This window comes from Lithobates pipiens, unplaced genomic scaffold, assembly GCF_037356315.1.
Source record: "Lithobates pipiens isolate NorthernLeopardFrog02 unplaced genomic scaffold, aLitPip1_a1.2 Scaffold_18, whole genome shotgun sequence".
Classification (NCBI taxonomy): Eukaryota; Metazoa; Chordata; class Amphibia; order Anura; family Ranidae; genus Lithobates; species Lithobates pipiens.
The window spans coordinates 541,769,203-541,796,306 of record NW_027507758.1 but is presented as its reverse complement, the minus strand read 5'-3'; the positions used below and the strand labels follow the sequence as shown (position 1 = coordinate 541,796,306).

General features: G+C 45.5%; 1 protein-coding gene across 10 annotated transcripts in view; it reads right to left on the bottom strand.

The window, feature by feature from the left end:
- Window positions 1-27,104, bottom strand: part of LOC143988917 (b(0,+)-type amino acid transporter 1-like) — a 401,901-nt gene that overhangs the window by 75,452 nt on the left and 299,345 nt on the right. Inside the window, exon 1 of one of the 10 annotated variants that reach the window (XM_077488844.1) lies at window positions 8,820-9,760. The exons of the other annotated variants lie outside the window; for them this stretch is intronic. The gene's annotated coding sequence lies outside the window, so the exon portion shown is untranslated. Of the gene's footprint in view, window positions 1-8,819; window positions 9,761-27,104 lie in introns of those variants that run through there. 10 annotated transcript variants of the gene reach the window in all.

Genomic DNA, 27,104 nt, shown 5'->3' with positions numbered 1-27,104 from the left:
CAGCCCCCCCCCCCCCACCCCCACTGCCATATTTGGCACTTTTTGTCAAAACCAGGTACCCGCTCCCTCTTCCCGGATAAGATCGCTGCACATTGATTGCGTTGATCTACTGAATTTTACGCCCCCTGCTGTCTTCTGGGAGACACAAGTCCTAGAAGAGAGTGGGACCTTTCAATAAGGGCAGCGCAACTCACACATGCACAGTAGGAAACAGGCTGGGAAGCCGCAGGGCTTCACTTCCTATTTCCCTTATAAGGATGCCGCTCCTGCACCCAAAGCTGATGGACAAATCGGCTAGGGGTGCCGACATCACGGGATACCACTACAGGTAAGTATCCTTATATTAACCACTTCCCAACTGGCGCATGCTGATGTACTTTGGCAGAATGGCATGGATGGGCAAATGGGCATACCTGTACGTCCCTTTAAATTTGGGGCCACGCCATCATGTGCATGCCGCCATCGCGTGCATGCTGGCTGAGACCTCTGTGAGTCGGATCACAAGTCCCGTGGACTCGATCACCGCGGGGATACCCGCGATAGTCTCACGGGAAGGAAGAACTGGGAGATGCTAATGTAAACAAGCATCTACCTGTTCTGCCTAGTGATCGGGAGGAGTGATCAGTGACGTGTCACACACAGCCACACCGCCCCACAGTTAGAAACTCGCCCCAGGACACACTTAACCTCTACACTGCCACCTAGCTATTAACCCCTTCACTGTCAGTGTCATTTAGACAGGAATCAGTGCATTTGTATAGCACTGATTGCTGTATAAATGACAATGGTGTCAAAAATGTCCAATGTGTCTGCTGTAATGTCACAGTCACGATAAAAATCGCTGATCCCCGCCATTACTAGTAAACAAAAAAAAAATTATTTAAAAAAATGCCACAAAACTGTCCCCTATTTTGTAAACGCTATAACTTTTGCGCAAACCAATTAGTTAACACTTATTGTGATTTTCTTTATCAAAAATATGTAGAAGAATACATATTGGCCTAAACTGAGGAAAAAAAATATTTTTTATATTATAACAAAATGTAAAATATAATGCTTTTTTTTCAAAATTGTTGCTCTTTTTTTGTTTATAGCGCAAAAAATAAAAACCACAGAGGTGATCAAATACCACCAAAAGAAATCTCTATTTGTGGGGAAAAAAGTACGTCAATTTTGTTTGGGAGCCATGTCGCACGACCGCACAATTGTCAGTTAAAGAGACGCAGTGTCGAATCGCAAAAAGTGGTCTGGGGCTTAAGTGGTTAACATTCATGAGCTACACTATTTGTAGCTCCTGACTAGGGTTGTCAAACGCCAGTAAATTTACTGACAGTTTGTAAAAATCTGTGATTTTTTTATAACTACCAGTAACGGCTCTTTCACACGGAAAGGATCCGCGCTGATCTGCCCCGTGGACATCCGCTTGCTCAGCGGGGATCGCTCTGTCGATCCCCACTGAGCAGGCAGAGGACAGGTTTGCCTCTGCACACCGTGCAGGGACGGACCTGTCCGAGCACCGCTCTCCCCTATAGGGGATCGGATGAGGACGGACCGCAGAGTCCATCGTCACCCGATCCGATCCTCAGACTTTTTCGGATCGGAGCGGGTCGGACGTCAGCGGACATGTCACCGCTGACATCCGACGCTCCATAGACCTCTATGGAGCATCCGTTCAGGTCCACCTGAAAAAAGGCGGACTTGAGCGTATCAGTCGCGTGAAAGAGGCCTATATATCAGGGGCTGATATTTTCATGCTGTGTTGACTTTATAAGTGTAAATCAAACAAATGACTTTGGTATAGGTATTGTCAGTGTTTTCATATATGTTTATACTGTTCAAATATGCACTGTTTTAGTTTTCAATAGGAGTTCTGTAATTTCTTATGCCAGTAAAAAATGTGCTCCGCCAGTAAATTTTCCATGTTTTGTCAGTAAAAAATACTGTAGGAGGATGGCAACCCTGTTCCTGACTTTTCATTTTTTTTTATTTATACAGGCTGGAACTTCTCTTTAAAAAAAAATAAGAGCAGGCAGAAATTTTATTGTAGACACAATGAGGTTGATTTATTAACGGCAAATATACTGTGCCCTGCAAGTCCACTTGTTCTAGATTTAAGGGGAAGCTCTGAAATGAGAGGAAGCTCTGCTGTTTTCCTTCATTTAGTCTCTTTTTGTATATAGTGCAAAAAAATGTAAAACTGCAGAGTTGATCAAATCCCACCAAAAGAAAGCTCTATTTATGTGGCAAAAAAAGACATACATTTTATTTGCATACAGCGTTGCATGACCGCGCAATTGTCAGTTAAAATAAGTAGTGCAGTGCCGTATTGCAAAACATGATCTGGTCATGAAGGGGAGTAAATCATAGATTCCAGAGGGCATGTGGTTAATAAATATAAATATATATATGTAAAAAAAGGTATGTAGCGCTGCCTTTTAAAATACACCACCTATTATGTGACACAAATCAATAACTGTAATAAATACGTACATAAATGTGCAAATGTAAAAACACTGTGCATCCATAAACGTGCAAAACACAGTAGTGTATAATATTTAAAAAGTGCAAAATCACATATATAAAAAGTGATACATCCAAATGACATGAAATGTGCAAATATCGCAAACAATATGTGACTGAATCACAATACAAAAATGGCTAAAAAAGAAGAAGAAAAACATAAAAATAAAAAAGTCCATGTGCAAATACAAGTGTTCAAACAAATGTTCCAGTGCTATTCAGTAGCTCGATATCCAAATGTGACAGTATATCTAATAGTCATGCAGTGTTGTCACAGATGCAGACATGCTTCACAAAAAGAGAGAGACAGTCCACCTTCAGTGCTCCACCAGAGCACCCCCCGTTTCCCCCAGCCTCTCACCTCAATACAAGACCCCTCAGGGTCCAACACACTTGTAGGGGAAATTGCTGATTTGGCTCCTTATAGATGATTCCTTCAGCCTCACAATAAAATCCAAAATACCAACGATCATGGGGGAAAGAAAGGGGACTCTCATGTGTAGAAATGTAAACTTTAATAAAATAATGTAAAATATCCACTCACATTAAAAAACGGAATCTTGCGCTTGTAAAAAAGGGAACTTTCGGTCTCAGCCGCGACCGGAAGTGACGATCGTGACACCTGGCTCCTCCCTGACACGTTGCGTCACAGACACGTGACTTTTTCAAAGGGTCAAGGAGTCAGGTGTTGATGAAGTTTAAATAGGGCGGGCGGCTATAGCAACTCAAAACAACAACCACCCCATACCTTAATACTACTAGCTTCCTGATACAACTTGAAAATAAAAGCATATTCAAATTACTTCCACATCTACTAATAACATTACTAAAATTACAAAGTAATTGTTATAACTTTCTCCACATAAATAAGTGTAAAATAACATTCTAAATATATCGCTCCACAGACACTGCCATCTTGTGGTTAAATGCCATACTACATCATTTTATACAGGCAATGCTGTGTTCATCTAGTCATTCAAATACATAGCAATATTATGATAAAAAGTACAACTATACCATAGCTATATTTTAACTATCTCATAACTGGCCATAACGTTGGTTTTGACTGGACCAATCAATTGGGAAATTAATACCGAAAAAAAAAAAAAAAAAGCAGTAGGGGGAGGGGGGAGAGGACAAAACCCCTCATCAGTGAAGTACATCTAACCCCAATGCTATCTATATATATATAAGTGGATATAGAAAAATATAAAAAATTCATTAATATTAATAAAATGCCCACAAATCTTGAATTAATAATTAGAAATAAAACAATTAAGATCAAAGTCAACGTTATGTCCAAAAGCTGTTAAAGTGCATAATTCATGAATCCATCAGGATTCAGCTTGGCTAATCCTAATAATTTTATTATCACCTCTCCAATGGGGCTTGTATTTTTGAATACCACAAATTAATAAAGATGAGGGGTCTTTTTTATGAAACTTCGCATAGTGTCTCGAGGGTTATATTTATCAAAACCCTTTTTAATATTTTCAACATGCTCTCTTAATCTCTTCCAGAGTTCTCTTTTTGTTCTTCCCATGTATTGAATGTGGCAAGGACATTCTAGAAGATACACTACACCCTCACTTCGACTTTTTTTAGTCACCGTTGAAGAAAAACAGGATTTTTTCTTTTTATTTTCTTTCGTGTGTCGACATATACATAATCAATATCAACTCTGACCACTCAACCTATCACTATGCCTTAAAATAGAGGGCTTTATAATAATAACTTTAATCCAGTTTCACAGTCCTCTATACATATAAAAAAAACTGCCCCATTAAAATTGCCTCCTCCTATTGCCACCATCAAAACTGCACCATCATATTGCTACCATTAATACTGCCCCATCATAGTCCTCTATTGGTGTGTCTGTGCTCTCCCCCACAGTCCATCACTGTGTATAGGAAGCGTTGGTAACCATGGCAACAAAAGCCGTTAAGAAAAATCGTCAGTTGAAAAAAAAACCTCTATGATGTCATCACCTGCTCTAATATAAGGCTGCTCTGGGCTCCTCTGGCATCAGAAGTCAGTTGTTTGCTGTACAGTGAAGACATCTCTGTCCAGCTTTCTCTTGCTGTTTGATTGGATTTGGATTTATTCGATTCAGTTTTATTGCAATTTCTCAGACTTAAAGCGTGTCTTATTATTCTTCATAATGAGACAAATTACAAGTAAACAGATTGTTTCTCAAAACAATATTGAGAAACCAACCAAAGGAAGCCCAGCTATGGAAGGAGAGATCAATATACAGCTTGCAGATCCCCTATTTAAGAAGCCCACCAAAATGCGGAGGGCAGTGCGATTTGTACGTCGCTGTTTCAGATCCGTTATCGGATGTTTTGATGCCGGCTGTAAAGCCAATGGACCACGCTGGGACAAAAAACGCAGGGCTGGTAAGTTTCATGGATATTGATAAATACAAAATACTTTCATTGGGTTCTTTTTCCTCCCATTGATGACAGTGGCACCCCCATATAATAATAATAATAATAATAATAATAATAATAATAATAATAATAATGCACTTTCCATCAAAAGACCTCAAAGTGCTACATAGTTACAATAAAAAAACAGACAAATAACTTAATTCAAAAACATTTGCTAAAATGAAAAGTCTTCAATCCCTTTTTAAAATTTTCAGTAGACTAAACCTATGTACACATGTATAGGGCTGGCCATAGACATTGCTGTCTTTTGTCTTGTAAACACCAGTCTGAGAATTTATTTTAAAGAGGAGAAAGCAGCTATTTTTAGATCTGTTTACCCTGAGCCAAGTCCCCCCCCTCTTTTTCCCATCAAAATTGCCTCCTCCTATTGCCACCATCAAAACTGCCCTATCAAAACTGCCCCATCATATTGCTACCATTAATACTGCCCAATCATAGTCCTCTATTGGTGTGTCTGTGCTCTCCCTCACAGCCCATCCCCCACAGCCCATCACTGTGTATAGGAAGCTTTGGTAACCATGGCAACAAAAGCCGTTAAGAAAAATCGTCAGTTAAAAAAAACGACCTCTATGATGTCATCACCTGCTCTAATATAAGGCTGCTCTGGGCTCTTCTGGCATCAGTTGTGAGTTGTTTGCTGTACAGTGAAGACATCTCTGTCCAGCTTTCTCTTGCTGTTTGATTGGATTTGGATTTATTCGATTCAGTTTTATTGCAATTTCTCAGACTTAAAGCGTGTCTTATTATTCTTCATAATGAGACAAATTACAAGTAAACAGATTGTTTCTCAAAACAATATTGAGAAACCAACCAAAGGAAGCCCAGCTATGGAAGGAGAGATCAATATACAGCTTGCAGATCCCCTATTCAAGAAGCCCACCAAAATGCGGAGGGCAGTGCGATTTGTACGTCGCTGTTTCAGATCCGTTATCGGATGTTTTGATGCCGGCTGTAAAGCCAATGGACCACGCTGGGACAAAAAACGCAGGGCTGGTAAGTTTCATGGATATTGATAAATACAAAATACTTTCATTGGGTTCTTTTTCCTCCCATTGATGACAGTGGCACCCCCATATAATAATAATAATAATAATAATAATAATAATAATAAATGTTATTTATAATGCACTTTCCATCAAAAGACCTCAAAGTGCTACACAGTTACAATAAAAAAACAGACAAATAACTTAATTCAAAAACATTTGCTAAAAAGAAAAGTCTTCAATCCCTTTTTAAAATTTTCAGTAGACTAAACCTATGTACACATGTATAGGGCTGGCCATAGACATTGCTGTCTTTTGTCTTGTAAACACCAGTCTGAGGATTTATTTTAAAGAGGAGAAAGCAGCTATTTTTAGATCTGTTTACCCCGAGCCAAGTCCCCCCCCCCCCCTCTTTTTCCAACTGTCACCTACTAACTGCCTTTTTTTTTTGAACAAGCCTTGCATGCTACTTATTACAGGCTGGACTGATGACCTCAATGCCACCCAGCAAGATGGCAGAGATTTATAATATGGGAAGAAAAGACCCCCACATACATGTTTAACCCCTTGTTACCTACATAACACATATACATAGTTCCCAAAATGTCAAAAAAATATTCCACAGAAACTGTAGCAAGCCATTGTAGGCGGAGAATATATTTTCATTTACAATAGGAGTCGTTCTACAAGACGCAGATAATTAACCACTTTAGGACCACCGCATGTAATTATACGTCGGAAGAATGGCATGTATGGGCACAAGCACATACCCGTACATGCCTGCCTTACAGCGTGTGGGGGGTCCGATCGGACCCCCTCCCACTGGCTGCGGCGGTCCGTTTCGCTTCAGGAGCGATCCAGGATGAGGGGATGGCCGTTGGTTTCTGGCCATCCCCTCTCCATCGCTCCTGGCGAATGAGAAGCTTCCCCTCCCTGTGTTTACGATTTCACTCTCCTCGGGCGGTCTTTTTGACCGGACTGCGAGGAGAGGACGTAGTAAGTGTGCACCAATCACTACACTGACACGTAGGTACACATAGGCACACAAATCGACAAAAAAAGCATTGTTAGCGGGACCAGCCCAGATACCTGCTAGCACCTGCGTTTTGCCCCTCCGCCCAGCCCACCCAAGTGCAGTATCGATTGATCACTGTCACTTACAAAACACATAACTGCAGCGTTTGCAGAGTCAGGCCTGATCCCTGCCATCGCTAACAGTATTTTTTGGTAGCGTTTTACGGTACACGGCTAGGCTCCCACAAAGTCCCCCACATGTGGTATCCCCGTACTCAGGAGAAGCAGCAGAATTTATTTTGGGGTGTAATTTCACTTATGCCCATAGCATGTGTGAGCAATATATCATTTAGTGACAACTTCGTGCACAAAAAAAAGTTTGTAATATTCCCGCAACTTGTGGCAAAATATAAAATATTTCATGGACTCAACATGCCTCTCATTAAATAGCTTGGGGTGTCTACTTTCCAAAATGGGGTCATTTGGGGGGGTTTTGTGCTATTTTGGCATTTTATGGCCTTCGAAACTGTGATAGGTAGTGAGGAGTGAAATCAAAAATTTGCACCCTTAGAAATCCTGAAGGCGGTGATTGGTTTTCGGGGTCCCGTACGCGGCTAGGCTCCCAAAAAGTCCCACATATGTGGTATCCCCGTACTCAGGAGAAGCAGCAGAATATATTTTGGGGTGAAATTCCACATATAACTATGGCATTGTGAGCAATATATCATTTAGTGACAACTTTTTGCAAACTTTTTTGTTTGTGTCATTATTCAATCACTTGGGACAAAAAAAAAAAAATATTCAATGGTCTCAACATGCCCCTCAGCAATTTTCTTGGGGTTTCAACTTTCCAAAATGGGGTCATGGGGGGGGTTGTACTGCCCTGCCATTTTAGCACCTCAAGAAATGAGATAGGCAGTCATAAATTAAAAGCTGTGTAAATTCCAGAAAATGTACTCTAGTTTGTAGACGCTATAACTTTTGCACAAACCAATAAATATACGCTTAATGACTTTTTTTTACTAAAGACATGGGGCTGAATACATTTTGGCCTAAATGTATGACTGAAATTGAGTTTATTCGATTTTTCTTATAACAAAAAGTAGAAAATATCTTTTTTTCTTTCAAAATTTTCAGTCTTTTTCCATTTATATCGTAAAAAATAAAAATCGCAGAGGCAATCAAATACCATCAAAAGAAAGCTCTATTTGTGGCAAGAAAAGGACGCAAATTTTGTTTGGGTACAACATTGCATGACCGTGCAATTGCCAGTTAAAGCAGTGCAGTGCAAAATTGTAAAAAGACCTCTGGTCCTTAGGCTGACAATTGGTCCAGGGCTTAAGTGGTTAAACCAATGCCATACATTACAGTGATGGTAAAGCTTCCTCATGCACACCGGACGTTATAATAATGTTATAAAAATGGCAGTAGCTTTGCAGTGAGTTTTTCAACATTTTTGCAATAGTGTGTTTTTTTTACAGCATTGGCTTTTTTGGCCTATTATTATTATTTCTTTTTTTTTACTGAGCCAGTGAGGAGCAAGAGAGCCTAGGGGGGCGGGGGGCTGGGGGGGAGATGCATGCATACATTTATTTTTTATTTTTTTAGAAATGCAGCAAGATAAAATCCCTCTGCCTTTATAAGCACTTTAATTGAACCCATATAAGAGAACTGAAATTGTCATGGCTAAAGAAAATAAAAAAAACACACTTGTAGGACGCATGTCCACTGATCCCAAGGTTTTGCAAGGTGTGGGACTTTAAAGAGGCGCTCCAGTCTACCCCAAAACATTTTTAAGTCAGCAGCTACAAATACTATAGCTGCTAACTTTTAATATAGAGACACTTACCTGTCCAAACATCCACAGCTGTCCTCACCGGAGCCGATTCTTCAATCCCAGCCTCTTGTATATAAATTCACCAGAGGAATCCGGTAGATTGATATAAAAGAGGCTGGGATTTTATCTCAATTATAAGAAACAGCAGAGCTCTCAGCCTGAATGTGAAGAAATTGTCTCCTTTCTGCAGTGCCCCCCAACACACAAACACACACTCCCCTCCCCGCTGAACTAATGGGGCCAGGGAAAGTATTTCTTTTATGTCTCCAGATTTCTTTCAGATGTAGGGAGTTCCATTTGCTGCTGTGGTGTTCTGATCTCAGGGCTGATAATGACACACTTTCTTGACAAAACTGCCACTCAACAAAGCCCCTGCTTAGCTGGTCTGATGTTTCACAAACCCCTGCCACAATGTACAGCCAGGCAGGTGGCACCACTACTTCCTGTCACAATTTCCTTTGTGACCTGCCCACTCATTTAACTATGAAAGTGCAACATCATACTGCTAAAAATAATACACAACCAGATCACAATGAGCCGCTACCTAAGATCTTATCACTGCGCCAAAGACAAACCTGATACATATAGAGCAGCCACTTTAAAAGAAATGCTATAATAAAACAGCATCTACCAAACATAGGTTAAAAGTAAATAGTGGCGCTAGGTAATGTGATAACATAAACAATACACATATATATTACACACCCAGTAAGTAGCAATGTGCAAACAATAAATATGAAAAAACAGAGAGAGTCTATAAGTTGTGATATTAATATTGGGTAGTATCTCTATGATAGATATTCAGTTGATAAAATGATCCGACACTCCACCACGTGATCAACACCATGTAATTGCTTAGCAGCCCACACAATGTGCCCACAGCAATTACCTATGTTTGGGAAATGCTTTTTTATTATACTGCTAAAAATACTTGTTGTTGGCTTCCAAACTTCCAATCATGGAATTTTAGTGGGTCAGCATAACTGCCAGGCAATCAGCATTTTTATACAAAAGCCAATAGCAGTTTTTCCTATGTCACTGTCATGTCGGGTTTACTATTTCTCCCTGGAAGTGGAGCTTTGAATTTTTTTCTTCATAATTTGATGTTGTATAAAGAAAAATATATGAAATGTAGGTAAAGATGCTAAATCAAATTCCTCTGGTTTTATTGCAGATGAAGGCGAGATCTACTGCAGACACAGCTCACACGGCAGGCCTGCCACAGTGAGCAGTATTGAAAGGGACATTCAGACTGCAGAAGAGAGTTTCGTCCACATTCAGACTGCAGAAGAGCGCGCCGCCGCCGCTCAGACTGCAGAAGAGCGCGCCGCCGCCGCTCAGACTGCAGAAGAGCGCGCCGCCGCCGCTCAGACTCCAGAAGAGCGTGCCGCCGCCGCTCAGACTGCAGAAGAGCGCGCCACCGCCGCTCAGACTGCAGAAGAGCGCGCCGCCGCCGCTCAGACTCCAGAAGAGCGTGCCACCGCCGCTCAGACTACGGAAGAGCGCGCCGCCGCCGCTCAGACTGCAGAAGAGCGCGCCGCCGCCGCTCAGACTGCAGAAGAGCGCGCCGCCGCCGCTCAGACTGCAGAAGAGCGCGCCGCCGCCGCTCAGACTCCAGAAGAGCGTGCCGCCGCCGCTCAGACTGCAGAAGAGAGCGCCGCCGCCGCTCAGGCTCCAGAAGAGCGCGCCACCGCCGCTCAGACTGCAGAAGAGCGTGCCACCGCTGCTCAGACTGCAAAAGAGCGTGCCGCCGCCGCTCAGACTCCAGAAGAGAGCGCCGCCGCCTCTCAGACTACAGAAGAGCGTGCCACCGCCGCTCAGACTACAGAAGAGCGCGCCGCCGCCGCTCAGACTGCAGAAGAGCGCGCCGCCCCCGCTCAGACTGCAAAAGAGCGTGCCGCCGCCGCTCAGACTCCAGAAGAGAGCGCCGCCGCCTCTCAGACTCCAGAAGAGAGCGCCGCCGCCTCTCAGACTACAGAAGAGCGTGCCGCCGCCGCTCAGACTACAGAAGAGCGTGCCGCCGCCGCTCAGACTCCAGAAGGGCGAGCCGCTGCCGCTCAGATTCCAGAAGGGCGAGCCGCCGCCGCCGCCCAGATTCCAGAAGGGCGCGCCGCCGCCGCTCAGACTCCAAAAGGGAGCGTCGCCGCCGCTCAGACTCCAAAAGGGCGCGCCGCTGCCGCTCAGATTCCAGAAGGGCGCGTCGCCGCCGCTCAGACTCCAAAAGGGTGCGCCTCCGCCGTTCAGACTTCAAATGGGCGCGCCGCCGCCGCTCAGACTCGAAATGGGCGCGCCGCCGCCGCTCAGACTAAAAGAGGGCACGCCGCCGCTGCTCAGACTCGAAATGGGCGCGCCGCCGCCGCTCAGACTCCAAATGGGCGCGCCGCTGCCGCTCAGATTCCAGAAGGGCGCGTCGCCGCCGCTCAGACTCCAAAAGGGTGCGCCTCCGCCGTTCAGACTTCAAATGGGCGCGCCGCCGCCGCTCAGACTCGAAATGGGCGCGCCGCCGCCGCTCAGACTAAAAGAGGGCACGCCGCCGCTGCTCAGACTCGAAATGGGCGCGCCGCCGCCGCTCAGACTCCAAATGGGCGCGCCGCCACTCAGACTCCAAATGGGCGCGCCGCCGCCGCTCAGACTCCAAATGGGCGCGCCACTGCCGCTCAGACTCCAAATGGGCGCACCACCGCCGCTCAGACTCCAAATGGGCGCGCCGCCGCCGCTCAGACTCGAAATGGGCGCGCCGCCGCCGCTCAGACTTCAAATGGGCGCGCCGCCGCCGCTCAGACTCGAAATGGGCGCGCCGCCGCCGCTCAGACTTCAAATGGGCGTGCCGCCGCCGCTCAGACTCCAAATGGGCGCGCCGCCGCCGCTCAAACTCCAAAAGGGCGCGCCGCCGCCGCTCAGACTCCAAATGGGCGCGCCGCCGCCGCTCAGACTCCAAATGGGCGCGCCGCCGCCACCGCTCAGACTCCAAATGGGCGCGCCGCCGCCGTTCAGACTCCAAATGGGCGCGCCGCCGCCGCTCAGACTCCAAATGGGCGCACCGCCGCCGCTCAGACTCCAAAAGGGCGCGCAGCCGCCGCTCAGACTCCAAAAGGGTGCGCCGCCGCCGCTCAGACTACAGAAGAGCGTGTTGCTCGTGTGCAAAGTCCAGAAGAGTGTCATGTGCATATTGGGACTGTACCCGACATTGAGACTCAACCAAAATGTCTGGTGAACCATGGGAACATTTCCTCCAGTAAAGATGGGGGCAAGGCTACAAGAAAGAATAGGCAGATACTGGTGGTAGGGGACTCAATTATTAGAGGGACAGAGAGGGCAATCTGTCACAAAGACCCTCAACTACGAACAGTATGTTGTTTACCAGGCGCTCGGGTTCGGGACATTGCAGATCGGATGGAAAGATTGTTGCGTGGGGCTGGAGAGGACCCAGCTGTCTTGGTACATATTGGTACAAATGACCAAATTAGAGGAAGATGGAGCAGTCTACAAAATGATTTCAAGGACATAGGGATTATGTTGAAAAAAAGGACCTCCAAAGCAGTATTTTCAGAAATACTGCCTGTACCTAAAGCCACACCAGAAAGGCAGCAGGAGCTTAGAGAGCTTAACAAGTGGCTGAAGAACTGGTGCAGAGAAGAGGAGTTTGGCTTCATGGAGAACTGGTCTGACTTTGCAGTCGCTTCCCGGCTCTATGGAAGGGATGGACTGCACTTAAATGGGAGGGGTGCAGAATTTTTGGGAGTGAAGATTGCCAACAAGTTGGAAGAAATTGTTCAAACTCCAGAAAAGTGTGTCGCCCACGTTCAGACTCAAGAAGAGTGCGACAACCCCGTTCAGGCTCCATCAGAGTGCGACACCCCCGTTCAGGCTTCATCAGAGTGCGACACCCCCATTCAGGCTCCATCAGAGTGCGACACCCCCATTCAGGCTCCATCAGAGTGCAAGGTTCAGGCTCCATCAGAGTGCGACACCCCCATTCAAGCTCCATCAGAGTGCGAGGTTCAGGCTCCATCAGAGTGCGAGGTTCAGGCTCCATCAGAGTGCGAGGTTCAGGCTCCATCAGAGTGTGAAGTTCAGGCTCCATCAGAGTGCGAAGTTCAGGCTCCATCAGAGTGCAAAGTTCAGGCTCCATCAGAGTGCGAAGTTCAGGCTCCATCAGAGTGCGAGATTCAGGCTCCATCAGAGTGCGAGATTCAGGCTCCAGGAGATTGGGCCGATCAGGTTTCAGAAGAATGGGAGATTCAGGCTTCAGGGGATTGGGCCGATCAGGTTCCAGACGATTGGGAGATTCAGGCTCCAGAAGAGTGGGCTTCTCTGGCTCTAGAAGAATGGGCTAGTTTGGCTCCAGAAGAATGGGCCTTTTCAGGCTCCAGGAGAATGTGACACCCCCGTTCAGGCTCCATCAGAGTGTTACACCCCCTTTCAGGCTCCATCAGAGTGTGACACCCCCGTTCAGGCTCCATCAGCGTGTGACACCCCCGTTCAGGCTCCATCAGCGCGTGTCATCCCCGTTCAGGCTCCATCAGAGTGTGACACCCCCTTTCAGGCTCCATCAGAGTGTGACACCCCCTTTCAGGCTCCATCAGAGTGTGACACCCCCTTTCAGGCTCCATCAGCGTGTGACACCCCCTTTCAGGCTCCATCAGAGTGTGACACCCCCGTTCAGACTCCATCAGCATGTGACACCCCCGTTCAGGCTCCATCAGCGTGTGACACCCCCGTTCAGGCTCCATCAGCACGTGTCACCCCCGTTCAGGCTCCATCAGAGTGTGACACCCCCGTTCAGACTCCATCAGAGCGGGCGGTTCAGGCTCCATCAGACTGTGCCGTTCAGGATCCATCAGAGCGGGCGGTTCAGGCTCCATCAGACTGTGCCGTTCAGGCTCCATCAGAGCGGGCCGTTCAGGCTCCATCAGACTGTGCCGTTCAGGATCCATCAGAGAGGGCTGTTCAGGCTCCATCAGAGCGGGCCGTTCAGGCTCTAGAAGAATGGGCCAGTTTGGCTCCAGAAGAATGGGCCTTTTCAGGCTCCAGGAGAGTGTGACACCCCCGTTCTGGCTCCATCAAAGTGGGCCGTTCAGGCTCCAGGAGTGACACAGGGTTTTTTTGCAGGCGGGAGGCTGATACTTTTTAGGTGTGTGTTGGACTGGCTATAAGGGGAGGTTGGAGGCCAGTTTTTTTTTATTTTCTGGTACTATCAAACCAGCAATAAAACAGTGGCTGGAATAATATGAAATTTTTTCACAATAAGTGGAAATAATCTTTTTGAGTGCTAGAGACTTTCTAAACCTAACACCAGTATCACTGCGAGCACCTAAGACTTAGAGGGTTAACAGGCATATACCCTGGAAACATTACATTAGAGGGACACAGAAATCCCAATCATACGAGGTCTCACTGTGACCAAGCACAAGCCACAAGGAAGATCCAATGGGATCCCTGGGAGCTCTATGTAGCTTCACTTATGAATGCAAATATATAACAAAAACCTCTGTTTTTAAAAAAAAATTGTAACTAGTTTAGACACTCTATTTATTTCTTCCTATATATTTCTCAATTTAGAAACATTATAGTTAGGGACCGCACTTTGCAGAGGGGCCTTGACGTGGCAGTGCGGCTTCACATATATTTGCATCCAATGTAAATTGCAGAAACAGTTTAGCCTTTTTTTCGTTATATTATGCTGGCTAGCTGGTAAGTATGCTGGGGAAATTTGTGTTTTGGATGGTTCTGTGAACTGCCATGCTTTAGTGCAAAATCACACCATTGTGTTGTGGTAAATGTGCATTACCCCAACCTATGTTTTTTTAATTCACGTTACAAGCATCAGTGTGGTGCAGTGCCATCCATCGTCAATGGTACCCCAACACATTGACCAAATGCACTTCCAACACACATGCAGTACAATTCAACACAATGCAGTTCAACGCACTACCATGCATTGTGGTGCATCATGGCAGAAGAAATTATGTATATACTTTATTGTTATATTGTGAAAAACATTTAATAAAATGAAATAAAAATAAATAGTGTGTGTAAGAATTTTTTTTTCTTTTATTCGTTCTAAACACAATGCACCGGAACACAGGTCTGATTCCAAACTCCATCTAGTCAGAGCAGGTGCAACTCCGATGACTGTTAAGCCAGCCATAGATGGTTAGATTTTCAACCTGTGGTTGCAGGAAAGAAAATAGGTGCATTCCCCCATCAACACTGATGTTGATGGGGGAATCCATCCCGTGGAGCTATTGTGTTCTCCTCATGGGGAGAGCCACAGTGATTATTGCTTAACCTCTAGCAATGATCTCATGAAAAATCAAACAGGCTAGTTGTACCCAAGTGGATTGATCAATAAGCTTGGGTGCAATCAGCCTGCCCATACATGGTTTGAATCTCGGACAGTTCAGTAGGAACTGCTTCACCTTAAACTCAAGAGAGAGTCCTCTACGCTTTGTTTTTAAGGGCCCGATCGAACCCAGGGGTAGGCGGGTGTAAATGGACACAAGTCTGTGTACAGCTGCTTGTCCATAGGGATGAATGGACCTTCCAATCAAGTCAGCCGTAAAAACTGATAGGTGGACCTGATTGGAATGCCCATCTGAAAATGTTTTATAATAGACTTCCCTTTTCCCATCCTCCTTTCATGAGTGTACCATTGCCATATCCGGTGTGCCACCTGATCTGTGGGCCCGTGACACACGGTGCTAGATGTCATCCCTGGGCCAAAAATACACAGTGTGGGATGCCATTTGTGCACAGGGGCCTGTTATACCTGGAATAACAGCACAGGGTATCTATAGAGGCAAACTAAAGCCAGTCATACATGGATTCAAGCTCAGCAAGGATCAGGATCAGTGCAGCTACAACAATGGTCTTGGTATTATCCTTTTTCTCTGAGTGTTTCGCTATTTGGGGAAAAATGGTCCAATTGGCTCTACAGCCTCTCGGTCATTTTTACAGATGGAGCAAGGGAGACCCCCTCCACCTTTACCGGGCTCTCCTGTCCCATCGGGGAGCCCGCTACCAATATAACCGCTCTAATCGCAATCACTGTGAAAGAGTTTCTTCCCCTCTTCTGTTACATTACTTTTGTTTTGATTAGAAGCCATTACTGGTTTGTACAGCATCTGATCAAACTGATCTTGCTTTGATCACATGCTTTGGAGGCAAAAGGAGAGATATGGGCTTAAAAACTGGATATGTCACAAACCATGAATGTTGTTAATCCCTTGTGATAGCAATAAAGTTCATCCAAAAAAAAAAAAAAAATATGTAAGCGCCCCATACACCCATGCTCATGCACAAATGTAAACGTGCATGTAGGTCCTGCATACTTATGTAAATAGCGGTCGCACCACACAAGGCATACCTTGAAGCTTGTGGGCCCCGATGCAAAAGTTGGCCTGGACCCCCCTCATTACCACCCACCACTTCAACCGTGCGTGCAGAAACACCCACTGCATGCCAAGATACCCAAAGTGGCTTAAGAGTTTTGAGTTCCTCTTTACATGAGAGGACAGTGATTACCGTTGGAGAATCAGAGGAGAGGGACCCCTGGCAGGTCACTTGACATTGCTCCTTTCCCATCTCAGCACTGTATAGAGTTCCTCGGCCCCCACACTACACAGGTCTGAAATCACATTCCTTTACACGCAGTCTCTCAGTCTTCACAGGGTGTTTCTGGCTTTTATGTTGTCCTTCTGACTTGCGAAATTCTCTGTCAGAACGGCAGTGTATTTGCAGTAGGCAGATACACCCTGTGGAGATCATGGCTAACTGGCTGTGTTGTAAAGGAATGTGATTTCAGCCCTGCGGAGAAGGAGCAGTATAGAGTGCTGTAATGGGAAAGGAGCTCAGCAGCCGGGCATAGTATCCAGGGCAGTGGGGTGGTCAGGGGGCTTTGGGGGGGTGCAACTTAGATCTGGGACGGCAAAGCCATGTGACATGAAATCTGGAGCCAGTAGCCCTTCAGGGGCCCCCTGATGAGATGTTAAGGGATTTGTTTTAGCAATTTCTGAAGGTTTCTCTGTGAGTTTTGGAAGGTGTTGGGGGAAGGTCACCTCCCGGAGGTGTATATCTTTTCCCCAGTTGTCAGGGAAGTCGGGGTAAGCAGACATCCCCGAGTGGGGGCGTACAGAGTATCCCAGCTGGTGACTAGAAGACACATGAAGGTCCCATCATGGCTATAGGACAGCAGCAGTCTCCTCCTCTTGCCTCGCTAAGCACGGTTACCATTCCATGTTGCCAGCACACAGCACAGACACTTACCCATCCTGGGCTGTTCTTACCTCATGCTCCTCTCCATTCTGGAAATGCTTCACAGCCAATGAGATTGGAGGGGTGTCAATTGTGGAAGGCAAAATGGAAACCCAGTACTGGAGCGTGGCTGTGGGGCCCTATGGCAGATCAGAGCTGGACTTTGTGGAGGATATGATAATATGGCAGGGAGGCTGCTGGGGCCCCCTGGAGCTAGGGACAGGGTTGCCATTGTGACCCCTGCAACCCCTTATGCTATGCCCATGGCACCACACATGTGAGGTATCGCTGTGAAAGTAAGAGCAAGCACACTATTATTTAATGAATTAAAACTAATTAATTCATTAAAAAATATATATTAAAAAAAAAAAGATTTAAAATTACAGTACCTTAAGAATGAAATGAATAAATCCGGAACTGGTTTAGAAATTATGGGGATTTAACACCATGATAGATTATGCCCTTTTATTTTGATTAGTAAATAACCCATCTATAATCAAAAAATCGAGGAACAAATTCAAATCTAAATTGATTTTAGTTTAAGAAATAAATTATAGTTTAAAAATTATTTTTAACTGGAAAATGATTTTTAATTCAAATGAAAATCTGTGTATATATTTCACAGAAGCGTCTATAGTAAGTCCATCCGTACGTGTGTCATTCTTTTTATATGATTGCTCTTATGTAATTACTTTTATGCACACTACTCTACGATCATCATTGATCTTTGTGTGTACTCGGATGTGGTTCTTTTATACAGGATCGTCTCTGGTTTTCCTTTATATAGATAATTCTGTGTATCCAACCCCTTCTAACAATGCATGAATGGTAGAGCGTAAATGATCTAATCCACCACAGGGGGCGCATCCATGTAATTGATATAATCTGATTAAGTGTCACTTATAAAGCAATTGATGTCCAATTCGATATTCAGGCCCCTAGGACTCAAAACATCAACTAATTATATCCATTGAGTCTCGTGTTTTGACAATTCCCGTACCATATTGATTCCTCTCCAATAGGGTTTGATTTGTTCAATTCCCCAAAATTGGAGACCAGTGGCGTCCATATTATATTTGAGTTTGAAATGTAACGACACATTATGGTCTTTGAATCCAATTTTAATTTTATGAATGTGTTCAGCGATTCTCACTCTAAATTTTCTTTTTGTCCTTCCAATATACATCAACCCACAAGGGCATTTTAAAGCATATACAACGTGAGTGCTGTTACATGTAATAAACTGTTTTATGTTGAACACTCGATTATTTGATGGAGAGGAAAAATTGTATAATGATCTAACTGGCCTAGAGATTTCTCAGCAAGCTTTGCATCTCCGGCAAGCAAAAAAGCCATTTCGATCCCAAAAAGTAGTTGGAGGTTTCGGGGGGTCAACCACTTTCTTTTATAATTTTGTCACCGAAATTTGGGGCCTTCCTATAAATAAATTGAGGTTGAGATGGAAATGCAGGATTTCGTTTTTTATCTAGCAAAAGGACATGCCAATGCCGCTTGAAGATATCTTCTACCACTTTGTATTGCATATGAAAATCCAAAATGAATCCCCATTCGCTATTATGTTTGACTACGACTTGATCTCCTGATCCCATTTCGGTATTAGTTGTGCCACATCCGGAAAAAATGGTTTATAAAAAGGAATCCCGTGGGGGTGGATTTTAAAGGCACATACAACTTGATTGAAAAACAATCAAAAATATTTCATTACATAAAACAAACAAGGAAGTAACATATAATATACATACATGGACCTTTACCTCCAACAAACCCAATTTAAGTAAAGGCCCTTTAAATCTACCACACCCCTCGGTTAATTCTACTCAACCAATTAGAAACACTTCCTCTTTTCCCCGTTCTACATCAAACTCCTCGTATCAGTCGCACCCCTCACATTCCCAATCTAATCAAAAATCCAAGACCACACCGAGTACTAATTTATATTCCGGCGATTCCACCGAAAAGCAACAAGCTAAAAAACTCACACTCTATATGATTACACATCCTCAATCTGCACCTCCATCTACATCACTTCCGGGGCAGTTGGTTACACCTTCCGCGGCTGTTCCGGAAGCCGCTCCTAACACCCACACTAGCACTGTAAATCAAAACCCAATTACTATTACTTCTATTGACACCATTTCCAATGATCCTTCTTTTTTAGAACAAATCCTTGTGGGCACCCCCCATAATTGTACAGTCTCAACTAGAGGTCGACCGATATATCAGCCGATATTTGGCGTTTTTTAATTAATCGGCATCGGCCGATTGTTCTGTTAAAAAAGGCCGATGATATATTCAGCGCAACTTGCAAATGACTTCAGTGACTTGTCTCCTGGGCAGTCTGCCAAGAAAAGATCAAAATGATACAATGTTTACACTTGAATGAATGAATTGAACTCTGTGTGTAGAAGTTCTCAGTTTCAACCATTTAAAGACTAAATCTTTTTTGACACTTGATGCTTACAAATAAAGATCCAGTATTTTCTGCTAGAAATTCACTTAGAACCCCCAAAACTTATATATATATATTTCTTGATCATACATCACGGGACACAGGAGCTTCATTACATAGTGGGTTATATAGGCACCTCTGGTGATTGGACACTGGTTGACCCAATTAAAGAGAATTCCTCCCCTATATAACCCCTCCCATCAGGGAGGCACCTCAGTTTTTTCGCCAGTGTCTGGTCGATGGTCACGTAAAACTTAGCTCTATGCGGGTCCCGGCGGGGGCCGAAGGGCTACAACAAACCGGATCCATACCTCGGGCCGATAATTGACTCCCAAGATGGTATGGTACCCGGGCCTCGTCTGCCGAAGACACGAGGTTTTGCCTGTAAGTCCTCTCCATTGGAAGACTGGACTCTGGGACAACCAGACTTGGGGTACTGTTTACTCAGGGCGCCCGTAAGTTTCTGGCAGAGTTTTTTACAAGGCCCAGGTAGGAGGATCTTTTCGTAAGAACCCCAGATACGCCTGAAAGTTGGCTAACAATACCCGCCGTGATGGGTGAAGGCTGGAATTGGTCTGAAATCAGCAATTCCTGCGGCGGGGAACAGGTATGGGAAGTCATCCTATATATTTATATATGAATGGATTTCTTCATTGTGAGTAGTTGTATGTCTTACCTGGTTTCCACCACTTGAGGGAGTAAGAGCAAGCCTGATGCATACTTACATGCCTTTCAAACAAACACGCTCAGTGAAATGCCTGGTTCTCCCAGCTATTCACGTTTCCCTGCAGTCCCTGCCACAATATAAGTAAAAAAGGGGTGTGGTTGCCAGCTGTGCACAATCAAGTGCTCCAGACTGCAATGCAGGCGCCAAAACGGCCGTTTTAAAAGCCCAGAGCGTCAGGGGACTGTAAGGTGAGACACAGGAGCTGTGGGCTGTAAGCATCCGTGGGATTGGATCCAGGCGAACCTTAAGACACCTACTCGGCATCATATTGTGCAGTTAAGCTTATATTGATTTATTGTGAGACTTTAAGCACAACAAAGTGATTGCATTTTACACTAGTAACTCTGCTTTGTAGCTCAGTACTATGTCTCCTCGTAAGAGGGTTTCAGGGGCAGGTAACAAAAGCACTGGCAGGTCACCGCCTAGGTCTAGGGGTTCTAAAGGTGCATGCAGATTACCATCCCCCTCTGCAAGAGTGGAGCCTGCATCTCAAGACGAGTCAGTGCCCCTTTCAGGCTTTGCAGCCTCTCCTAATGTCGCAGCCCCGGTCTATGTCACTGAGGACTCCCTTAGGGCTTCATTGGAGAGTTTTGAAGGGAGGATAATGAATTTTATTTCTGCTTCCCTAAAAGATAGCAAGAAAAGGGGTAGATCCCCTCCCTCTGCTGAAACCCCTCTCTCAGACAGCTGCTCTGAAAATGAGGAGAGATCCCTATCTTTGGAAAGGGATCATGAGCAGTCGGATCAGTCAGAGGATGAGGAGTCAGTCCCCTCCTCCCAGGCACTCAGAAAGCAGGTGCAGTATTACACTGAATTGGTGCGTACCACGTTCAGAATGCCAGCTGCTGAAGTCGCTACATCCTCTGTCTCTTCCCTGGGAGTCAGGAAAGCTCCACAGACTGCTTGTTCCTTTCCAATTCATCCTTTAATGGCTGACTTGATGTATAAGGACTGGGGACATCCCGATAAACTGTTTACTCCTCCCAAGAGGTTTTCTATGTATTATCCCGTGGAGGAAAGCTTCACCAAGAAATGGGGGGCCCCATCTGTGGATGCGGCTATCTCTTGTGTGAATAAAAACCTAACTTGTCCTTTGGATAATGCGCAGGTATTTAAGGATCCAACTGATAAAAGGCTGGAAACCTTGTTAAAAGCCTCCTTTCCCATGGCCGGCGCTGTGGTGCAACCTACAGTCGCAGCAGTGGGGTTGTGTCAGTTCCTTAAGGAACAGGTTAAACAGATGTTTGAACTCCTTCCTAATGAGGAAGTAGAGAAATATGCAGAGATGCCTCACATCTTATGTTTCATAATTGATGCAATTTTGGATTCTGTCCAACAAGCATCACGTTTGTCCCTCATGCTGGTACACATGCGTAGGGCGCTATGGCTAAAAAATTGGGCTGCTGAAATGTCATGCAAGAAGCATTTGACTGGGTTCCCGTTTAAAGGGGAATGGTTGTTTGGAGAGGAATTAGATAAATTTGTCCAAAATATTTCGGGAGGTAAATCTACACTCCTTCCAGTCAAAAAGAGTAAACGTCCTTCATTCAGGCGTACTCTCTCTCCCGAAGCGTCAAGCTCTAAACAGTGGCGACGGCCTTCTCAGCCCTCCTCGGCTACAAAGCCTCAGGGCCGAGCCCAGGGACAGAAAAAGACTTGGGGGCGGAAGCCTGCCAAGCAGACCTCCAAGACATCCTTGTGAAGGGGGCGCCCCCGCTCGGCCGAGTGGGGGGAAGGCTCCTGCAGTTTGCAGGCGCCTGGCGGGAAGAGATTCAGGACAAATGGGTGATCTCTTCAGTATCTCTGGGCTACAGGCTAGAGTTTCAGGAGATTCCACCTTCCCGTTTTCTAAGGTCAAGGATCCCCAGGGATCCGATAAAGCAAAAACCGCTATTTCTGGCCTTAGATCAATTACTATCCCAAGGTGTGATAGTAGAGGTGAGCCCGAAAGATCAGGGTTCAGGTTTCTATTCGAATCTCTTCACCGTCCCAAAACCAAACGGAAGTGTCAGACCTATCTTGGATCTGAGAGACTTAAACCGGTTTCTACACATCCAGACCTTCCGGATGCAGTCAATACGCACTGTGGTCTCCTCCCTACAAGGAGGAGAATTCATGGCATCAATAGATATCAAAGACGCATATCTCCATGTGCCAATATTTCCCGCACACCAGAAGTTTCTGAGGTTCGCGGTAGAGCAGCGCCATTTTCAATTTGTGGCCCTGCCATTCGGCCTAGCCACGGCCCCTCGAGTCTTCACGAAGATTCTAGACCCTCTCTTAGCAATCTTAAGAGTTCAGGGCATAGCCGTCATGGCTTACCTAGACGACTTGCTTCTCGTAGAGAGAACTGCAACATGCCTAAGTCGCAGCGTCACCAAAACGCTAGAACATCTGGGCCGCCTAGGTTGGATTATAAACCTAGAAAAGTCGTCTTTACAACCGACCACCAGGTTGGATTACCTGGGTCTGATTATCGACACCGCTCAGGGCAGGGTGTTCCTTCCAAAGCCAAAGGCCTTGGCCATTGGAGATCTAGTGCGCCTGATTTTGGGCAGAAGATCCTCCTCCATTCGGTTGTACATGAGACTGTTGGGAAAGATGGTCGCCTCTTTCGAGGCCGTTCCATTTGCCCAGTTCCACTCAAGGCCCCTGCAAAGATGCATCCTTGCGACTTGGAACAGGAAGCCCCAATCCCTGGGTCTTCCTATGCGTTTATCCCCTCAGGCACGCAAAAGTCTTGTCTGGTGGTTACAGACCAAAAATTTGCTGAAAGGCAAAACCTTTCTTCCCCTCTCATGGAAGATTGTCACCACGGATGCCAGCCTGACAGGCTGGGGAGCCGTGTTGCAGGAAACATGCTCGCAGGGAAAATGGTCTGCGACCGAAAGTCTGCTGCCCATAAATATCTTGGAGATTCGGGCAGTTTACATGGCACTCAGAGAGTGGTCTCACAGACTGCGAGGTTTCCCAGTTCGGATTCAGTCCGACAATGCCACCGCGGTGGCTTACATCAATCACCAGGGCGGTACCAGAAGTCTGGTGGCCCAAAAGGAGGTGAATCGCATACTTGTCTGGGCAGAAGAGCATGTTCCGTGCCTCTCTGCAGTCTTCATCCCAGGAGTGGAGAATTGGCAGGCAGATTATCTCAGCCGCCAGCAGTTGTGCTCAGGAGAATGGGCTCTGCACCCCGATGTGTTTCAGGACATATGTCACAAGTGGGGCACTCCAGACGTGGATTTGTTTGCGTCCAGATTCAACAGGAAGCTGGACAACTTTGTGTCAAGGACAAGAGATGCACTTGCTCAGGGGTCAGATGCTCTGACAGTTCCCTGGGATCAGTACAATCTGATCTATGCCTTCCCCCCGAACCCGCTGTTATCGAGGTTCTTGGGAAGGGTCAAGAGGGAGACGAAGCCGGTCCTTCTAGTGGCCTCGGCTTGGCCCAGGCGACCATGGTTCTCAGAAATCATGAAGTTGGCAGTGGGCAGGTCATGGACCCTCCCTCTCTGGCCAGATCTGCTCTCACAGGGTCCAATTTACCACCCTGCTTTACGCAGTCTGAATTTGACGGTCTGGCTGCTGAGACCCACATTTTGAGAGGCCGTGGTCTTTCGGGGCCAGTCCTCTCCACTCTGGTCAATACCAGAAAACCGGCCTCCAGGCGTATCTATTACAAGATCTGGAGGGCATATGTGTCCTGGTGTGAACCCAGGAGATGGCATCCTAGAAGGTATGTCATTAGCAGAATCTTGGCCTTTCTCCAATCAGGCCTTGAAATGAATTTGGCCATAAGCACCATCAAGGTGCAGATTTCGGCCCTATCGGTCTTTTTTCAAAGATCGCTTGCATCACATTCCCTAGTACGGGCTTTTATCCAGGGGGCTATGCGGATGAGACCACCAGTCAAACCTCCGGTATGCCCTTGGGATCTGAATTTGGTTCTCTCGGCCTTAGAAGCCCAACCATTTGAACCTCTGCATCTGGCTTCTTTAACTCTCCTGACAAAGAAGCTGGTGTTCCTAGTAGCCATATCCACGGCTAGAAGGGTATCAGAATTGGCAGCTCTTTCCTGTAAAGAGCCCTATTTAATTATCCATAAGGACCGAGTGGTCATGCGTCCCAACGGGTCCTTTCTACCTAAGGTAGTTTCAGGTTTTCACCTGAATCAGGATGTAGTCCTACCATCCTTTTTTCCAAACCCTCAGTCCACAGAGGAAGAATCCTTACACACTTTAGATGTGGTTAGAGCAATCAGTCTTTATCTTCAGGCAACTGCTCAGATAAGAAAAACTGACTGTTTATTTATTCTGCCAGAGGGCCCTAAAAGGGGTCAGGCAGCGTCAAAGTCCACTCTCTCGAGGTGGATCAGACAGGTTATTTCTCAGGCCTATGACTTAAAGGGGAAGATTCCTCCTTTTCAGGTGAAAGCGCACTCTACTAGGGCTGTAAGTGCTTCTTGGGCAGTGCATCACCAGGCCTCCCTGGCTCAGATCTGTAAGGCTGCGACTTGGTCATCAGTCCACACATTCACCAGATTCTACCAGGTGGATGTCAGAGGGCAAGAGGATATCGCCTTTGGGCGTAGTGTTCTGCAGGCTGCAGTTTAGGTCCTCAAGTCCCTGGCGGTCTTCGATTATGATCTGTGTCTCCCTCCCCTCAACCTGAGCATTGCTATGGGACATCCCACTATGTAATGAAGCTCCTGTGTCCCGTGATGTATGATCAAGAAAATAGGATTTTTATATACAGCTTACCTGTAAAATCCTTTTCTTGAGAGTACATCACGGGACACAGGGCTCCCGCCCCTCTTGGGTTTTACGTGGTTTCTTATTGCTTTGCTACAAAACTGAGGTGCCTCCCTGATGGGAGGGGTTATATAGGGGAGGAATTCTCTTTAATTGGGTCAACCAGTGTCCAATCACCAGAGGTGCCTATATAACCCACTATGTAATGAAGCTCCTGTGTCCCGTGATGTACTCTCAAGAAAAGGATTTTACAGGTAAGCTGTATATAAAAATCCTATTTTTTTAGCAGAGATCCTAGGGAATAAAATAGCGGTTGTTGCAATATATTATGTCACACGGTATTTGCGCAGCGGTCTTTCAAACTCAATTTTTTGGGGAAAAAATACACAGATTTAAAAAAAAAAAAAAAAAAAACAGTAAAGTTAGCCCATTTTTTTCATCCAAAAGTTTTGATTACCTGTTTTTTATATGTATATATATATATATATATATATATATATATATAATTCTAAATTATACATACACGTGAACTGTTTGGATGTTTGTTTTGTTTAATGTAAGAAATTTTCTGTATCACCAAGACCCCTTTCACACCACACCACCGATAGCGTGGGTGGTAAAACGCTGCTATTTTTAGTGGCGTTTTACCGCCGGATTTGCGGCGCATTTCGGGTGCTAGCGGGGCACTTTTACCCCCACTATCGGCCGCGAAAGGGTTAAACCCGCCAGCAATACGCCGCAATAGCGGCGTTTTTCCGGCAGTATTACAGCGCTGCCCCATTGATTTCAATAGGGAGCAGTGGTGGAGGAGCGGTAAACACACCGCTCCTAAGAAGCTGCTGGCAGGACTTTTTTCTGACGTCCTGCCAGTGCACCGCTGTCGTGTGAAAGCCCTCGGGCTTTCACACTACACACAATGGTGCAGCTTCTTTAGGGCGTTTTGCAAGCTCTATTTCTAACGCTATAGCGCCTGCAAAACACCCTGGTGTGAAAGGGGTCTTAAGGCTGCTTTCACACTGGAGCGAGCAGGCGTTGACGGTAAAACGCTGCCAGTTTTAGCAGCGCTTTACCGTCATTTTAGCGGGGCACTTATAATTCAGCTAGCGGCCCAGGAAGGGGTTAAATGTGCCCGTGAAGCTCAGCTGCCAAATCGCATTGCAGGTGCTTCGGCAGTGGTGCCCATTCATTTCAATGGGCAGGAGTGGTGGAGGAGCGGTATACACCACTCAAAAGATGCTGCTTGCAGGACTTTTTTTTAAAGTCCTGCCAGCGCATCTCCTCAGTGTGAAAGCACTTGGGGCTTCCACACAGACTGCAGGAGAGCCGTTTTTGCAGGCGAGTTATTATCTGATTTAACCAAAGTTAATCTTTCTTCTTACAAGCTCCCTGTTGATGAAATTAACGTCCTGAGGAAAGGCCTCAATTTTTGCCCTACCCAAGATATTGATGTATTCGACGTATATAAAGACCTTCAATTATTTGTTCGTAAATTACTTCTAAAGAAACTTTTCTCCAATAAGGAAGTTCATACTACACACACCTCCCAAGAAACACAAGCACTGGACCAATTAGTGGCCCTTTTGAAAGAAAATAATCCAATTGACCTTATTGATCAACTCGATTTAACCTCCTTGTTGGAGGACACAGTAGATCCACAGGATATCCCTTTTAAGGTAAACTAAATCCAATCTTAAGAAGAAATCTGACTTTTGCCCTGCCCCCAGTACATGCCCTAATGCCGCAGCATTTTTGAAGCTCATCTACAATGATTTGGAAGCGTTAAAAATCCGGAAACGCAGGTCCTAGCCAACCTCAGTAGACAGGAACACATAGCCCTTAAACAACTCTCACTTAACAAAAATATCACAATTAAAACATCAGATAAGGGAGGAAATATTGTCCTTCTTGACAATACAACATACATCGAAATGTGCACTAAAATACTCAGCAACACTGACTGGTACCGTTGTGTCCCTGCCAACATTGTGAAGAAGTACACCCTTGAGTTTTATGCTATCATTGATTCGGCCTTCTCTAATCAAATTATCACCCAACAAACTTGGGAATTTGTTCAAAATAAATTTCCACGTGTTCCC